Here is a 6243-nt window from a genome sequence, read left to right on the forward strand (position 1 = left end):
AGATAAAATTCCTCACAGGAACAAATGGTAGTGCAAAAATTCCTGTGTCCTGTTAACATAGAACTGTATGCGTTTGACAAGAAGAAAGAAAATTGGTGGAAAAAGTGTAAAGAGACAAAAACTCCAGGTCCATATGAACTACTGAGCAAAGCACAGAAACAGTCTTTAAAACAGCAAATGTATTGAAAAGAGAAATTTGGAAAAGCCTGTGAATCTCTATGGGAGTTCCCTCAACAGCTGGAAACATCACATTTCCATCAGGCCGTGTGCTGCCAGCCATTGCCAAATTCCACATCTGACTCTGCTTTCTCATACTACAAACTGGGTTATCTTCACTGAGAACAAATTGTTTTATGTAAAAATAAAGTGAACAGGAAGAATCAGTAAAGGGTCTTAAATTAGCCAGATTGCTGTAGGAAGAGTTCTGTTTCTATCTAACCTCCCCATTTTCCTTGCTGCAAATGACAGAATTGCAGTATAACCACAGATGCTCACAGAATTAAAAACTGGAAATGAGGGATTGCACCTGGAAAGGACCATGAGTCTTACTGTCTCTTGATATATATAGAGAGAATTACCACAGTACACATGCACAGGAGTTATTCAAAGTGTCTAGAAAACTAGAGAAAATAATATGAGTATACAGCTTCCCTCTTAATACCCTTTACTTTTATCCCCAGAGTGTGCTAGTGCATTCAAGAAATGTGTCTTGTGGTATTGGATATTCAGTGGCAATTGCTACTATGAAAAGAATCTTCAAAGATCCCAGTGGCCATCCTCAAGTTGAATTTGGTAGATCAATTCAATTGATTATTTGTTATTTCTCGTGTCAAATTCTACAGACAATACAAACCTAGGCAATACTGATCAATAGCAATGGGAAATAGAGCTACTTGGATTATGCCTGCAAATAAACCTAGAACAAGAGTGAGTCTTCTGAGTGCACTTATTTATGCAATCCTTTCCTGTCCATGCGAGTATCAGCTTAATGTATCAACAGTAGTTCACATTCAACTTTATCACTGGACCTATTGTGCCTTCTGAAAAGGTTGTTCTTTAAATTCATTCCATTAGAGGACTTACTGGTCTGTTTTGCTCAGTGACTACAGCAATGACCACTGTTAGATATAGATAGATAGATAGATGCTGTCTAATTCTACACTAAAGTTATATTGCAGCCAATATGAGATCCAGCCGTTTTCTAATTCTACCCGTATGTTATAAGGGTTTGCCACATATTTTAACGTAAGTGCTACATATGTCATCAACTTTGTGGTAAATATGTCTATTTTTCCTCCTGGAATTACAGAAGAGAGAGGTTAGTGTCTGGTACCTTCCATTATTTATTGTCTCAATTCAGTACAATTCAATATATTGTGCTAATTTCCTTTTCCTTTTTTAAAAGAAATAATAATCTGTCACTGAGGTTGTAACAGCTCCAATGTTAATGGAATTGTATGAGACAATGTCATCGAAATTGGATCGGTCCAACTGGAATCATTATTGTTCGTCGATTGAGGTCTTAATGGCTCCATCAATCGATGCGTATAGGACAGAGCCCAAGGTGTTTTGAGGAAGCTCTAAGGTGCATCTGAATGTGTTGAGCCTTTGTGTACCTTTGAAACACAATAACATTAATTAAAAGGAACTGTTCTGAAATCTACTAGAAACCCTGCAGATCATGCAGCAGAAGGCTCATTTAAAGTTATCATGGCCGATCACATGAGCATATAGTTTGTGAATCACTGAAATGGTAGATCACAAGGGACACCACTATATATTTAAGGATCATTTATCTGCAGATCTAGAGCTATATGATTGCAATTCCTTAGGAAGCTTTTAGTAAAGCAATAATTGATGTACATTCCTACTGGTCTCTTTCCTCCGTTTAATATTTTGCCCAAATATTGCTAAAAATTCCTGCAGGAGCCATAATTCATTACTCATTCACAATCTTGGACATGTCTGTATTTTTGTCTGGAAGGAATATCACAAAACACTAAACACAGTGAACTTCTGGCCTTGTTTTCTGACTGCTGTAAAAGAAACAGCTCTTTCAGCAGAGCAGAATGATTGTGTCTAATAAAAATCAGCTGGAGATATTTCTGTTTGATACACCACATTGCCCAAATCCTAGCACTAGTATGAGTTAGGCAACACAGGAGCCTACAGAACATTTCTGAGCCTGATGGGTGATACTGAGGAACTTTCTTTAATAGAGTGGAACACTCTGACACTAATCTTGCATAATTGCTATCAAACTCATGAGAAGCTTAGCACAGGACATGGGAATTGAATTATACAGACTCTCTGGCAATTTTCAGGAAGTAAAGAAGGTGCATGAATCCCAAGATCCCTATCTATGCCATGAGTATGTTGACTTACAAAGGGGACCTCTCACTATGAAGCACCAATCCACTCTGTTCTAACTCTCCAGTGGATTGATGAGGATCGAATGAGGTTCTCAGTATCTTTCCCCAGCAAGATATATCAAATAAGGATTTCAATCCTAACTTCATTTCTACTTCCACAGCAGTCTTCATCTTTGCAGTTTACTGATACTGTCTCATCAAAGGATGCTTTTCTTAAGGAAAATATTAATTTATCTTTTGGTGGCTATTTCCTCTGCAGATCGTGTCATAATTCTCCCTTTTGTCATGCAGGTTTTTCAGTAGAAATTTAGAAAGCTAAATCTAGTGGGCTTTTTATTCATTAAGACCAACAGTCAATTTCAAGTGAACTTAACTCTTAAAAATTTAACTTAGTTTGAATTTTCTGTTCAGGTTTTTAACTGCTAAGATGTTTTCTCTTGGTACAGGATCCCCTTCCACTTCTTTTTCTAAGAAATCCAAGAAATTTCAGTTTGTTTTTGTAACTGCCTTGTCTCACAGGAGCTGCATTCTCCACACCTTGTGCTTCTATTTTGGCCAGAAAAATAAATCAGAGAGTAAAAGCGGGAGGTATGTGCATTACAGAGAAAATTCTGAAAGGAATGAAAAACAAAGTTCTCCATAATTTGACATTGCTTCTTAATATTCTCCACAAATAGCCTCACCTTGGTAGATTTGCCACAGTGACACTACTTGATATTAATTCATTATATTAATTCATTAATTCATATATTTACTCTTCATTTTCTTAGTCTCAGAGCTAAAAAGAGCAAAGCTCAGGTATTCAGATATTGCCTAGACATACTTAGCAACAAAAGAATGGATATACAGAAAAATTGCCTGTAAAAATAGGAAAATCGTGAATAAAAAGTGGAGAATGCTCATGAATGCAAATAAATGATATATTTTTTTTCAGTTTCGGATGTGACACAAGACTGTACCCTGTGCTGAGGTGTCTCATTCAGGTGCCATGTGCCCAGATCAACCAAATCCTCAGGAGCCTGCCTACCCAAGCACGCAGAAAGGTCATGTACAGCAACAATCAAATCCCTCTGGTTAGTGTTATGTATTCCAGTACCCAGTAATCACTCCGCATTAAATCCCATGTCCTGTCTTTTTGCTATCAGATAAAGAAGGGAATGAATTGGGCTTTACATATGACTGTAAATACCTGTGATCAAAAGGAATACCACTTTGCTCTCTAAAGCAGTCTTATCATGTGTATATCTTGTCAGTCAGCATTATGGTACATCAAGGATAATGCTTATGCTCTTGCACAGACATCTTAAGAGAGCGTATGTAAATCTCCTCATATGGCTGGCCCAGAAAAATGTGGAAGGCAGCCTCTAAGCAATCTTTTTTTTCTGTTACCCAGCTGCCACTGCTGTTTCCAATACTTCATTTCTATTTCATTGCTTGATGGTATTCTCATGAATTTTTGGCTGACCAAAAAGGACAAGACAAATAACTGGAAAATTAAAAACATATGCAGCCCTGCATCTTGGTATGTGGTCTGACACCATGATAGTATCTTCAATCCTGCACAGCTATTAAAGCCAACATTATTGCTGGCAAAACTTCAGGAACAAAGTAAAGACATTAAAGGGGCTTTATTCTCATTTAACTCACAAGTGTAAGAGAAAATTCACTTCTTCTGTCATTTTATAGATTAAAGAGCAACAATGCCTGTTGTGCATGTGTGAGAAAGAATGAGAGAATGTGTGAGACAAAAAATGCAAAGGGCTATTCTGAAATTGAGCTTTTTATATCTGGAAAGGGGAAAAAAAAGTCTGAAATCAAAATATTTCAGGGTGGAAAAGCAGCTATCAGGCCTCATGGAGGCTGTAGTCCAAGTGCCACATGTGCCAACTGGTCTATCACAGAGTCATAGAAAAATGGTTGGAAAATACCACTAAGGTCATCTAGTCCAACTGTCAACTCATCACCACCATGCTCACTAAACATATCCCTCAGTGCTACTTGAAGAACATTCTTTCTCTCAGTGAGTTTCTGCCACTCATGAGCACTCGCAATCTTCCAAAGCAATGACTGGGGGCCTCATTGATGTTTACTTGTGTTTTCAGTCTTAGGCAGCAAATAGGAATGGGAATAATACAACTTTCAGCAGAAATTTATCTGTTCCATTGGGATGTTTTTTAGTGCATAAAGTTTCCTCCCAAATTGAGTTGATCATTAAGCACACAAAAAAAAGGGAAAGAAGGCTCCTAGCTGTTTCTAAGCCAAATGTCCTCATTTCTCCTTCCCCATTACTTCTCAAATGAGACATAATTAAACATTTTTGTTTCTCATCATATTAAAGACAAAGCTATTTCAGCTATTTCTAGGCATTTTTTTTTAGGACTATCAACATTCAGTGGTAGCAATTGAGAGACAGAGAACAGATGGTATGTGATTCCAGATTCTGCCACATTCCTATAAATGTATTAATTTACTATTGAAACAAAGTAGTTTCTTTAATATCATTCATAAAAGAAGAAGATGACATGAAAGATTTGATCAGTGATGATAATGTGCTTTCTTTGGTAAATGCCACTTTCCACAAGTTTCACATTCTTTCATTTAGCAGGTCTGCAATATAGCTAACTACAAATTCTTTTCTATGGTAATCAAGCTGCTGCCTTAGTGACAGTGTACATAAAGTCAAAATATTAATCAGTAAGCCTTTCTTTATTTCAATATGTTCTCCTTCAGAAGTAATCCAACTGGAGCCTTTTCAACCGCATTGTAATTTATGAGTCTGCTGGAGCACAATACATTTTTAATAAAAATTAGGTACAAGCAGATACAGCGGATTAATAGTTGTATTATAATTTTATAGTTTTCAATATACACTGCCACAGAAAAGACAATCAAATATGGGGTCCATCTCAAGGATATAAAACACAGTATTTATTCTTAATGGAAAGAGAATTTCATGAATTACTGAGCCATGAAGAGCTGATGAACACATTCACTGGGCAAAACAAAGGGCACCTAGAAAGAATAAGCATTCAAAAGGAAAGAGCATTACTGTTTGTTTAGGATGTGGACACCTCTGAGTACACTTTGGAATCTCAGCTCTACCAATTTGCACAGATTTATATACCATTTCAAAATTAAGCTCCTTTTCTCAGCAGCCTATACTGGCTAGGACTTTTTTTTAATGTATTTCTGACACACACTAATTAACAATTTATTACACAGGGGAAAGTAGGAGTAAAAGCAGTGTTCATAAATTGATTAAACCATTAGAAGAATTATATCTTTCTCAGATCTACTTTAAACTATATTGATAGGACTGAGTAGTGGAAGTGAAGAAGCTATAAATTTTTGTGGTGTTTGCAAAGCTTAAAAATAGGCATTCCATGAGTTCATATGTTATTCAAAATCCCTTTCTGAAAATAAGGAGGAAATAACAAGTTTACTGCTGTTCCTACACTCCTGGCAATTGCATGAGGTAAGCATTTTCCTTTGCTTCTAAAAATCCTCGAAGTTTTTGCTTCAGTATTCTTACAGGAACCTTTAAATCCTTCTAGACTCATGAATGGGTGTCTCCTCAATCTGAGCACCAGTTACAAGATGAGCTTGCTGAAGAATTACTCTTGTTCAGCATTTAATCTGAAAAAATGATCCGGCAATAGAAGCAACGCACATCAAAGACAATTCCCAGTAAGAAAAACATATCTTGTTGAAAAGGGCAGCGCTTTTCCTCAGAGATGATAATTACACTATAGTAAACCCATAAATTTGGTGTACACTGCTCCTCTCCAGCGTTCAGGACTGTGACATGCAATTGCTTTGGAGGGAACCCCAATGATATGATTTTATTCTCTTTTTTCTTCTTCTTCTTTTT

Source organism: Meleagris gallopavo, chromosome 5 (assembly GCF_000146605.3).
Source record: "Meleagris gallopavo isolate NT-WF06-2002-E0010 breed Aviagen turkey brand Nicholas breeding stock chromosome 5, Turkey_5.1, whole genome shotgun sequence".
Taxonomy (NCBI): Eukaryota; Metazoa; Chordata; class Aves; order Galliformes; family Phasianidae; genus Meleagris; species Meleagris gallopavo.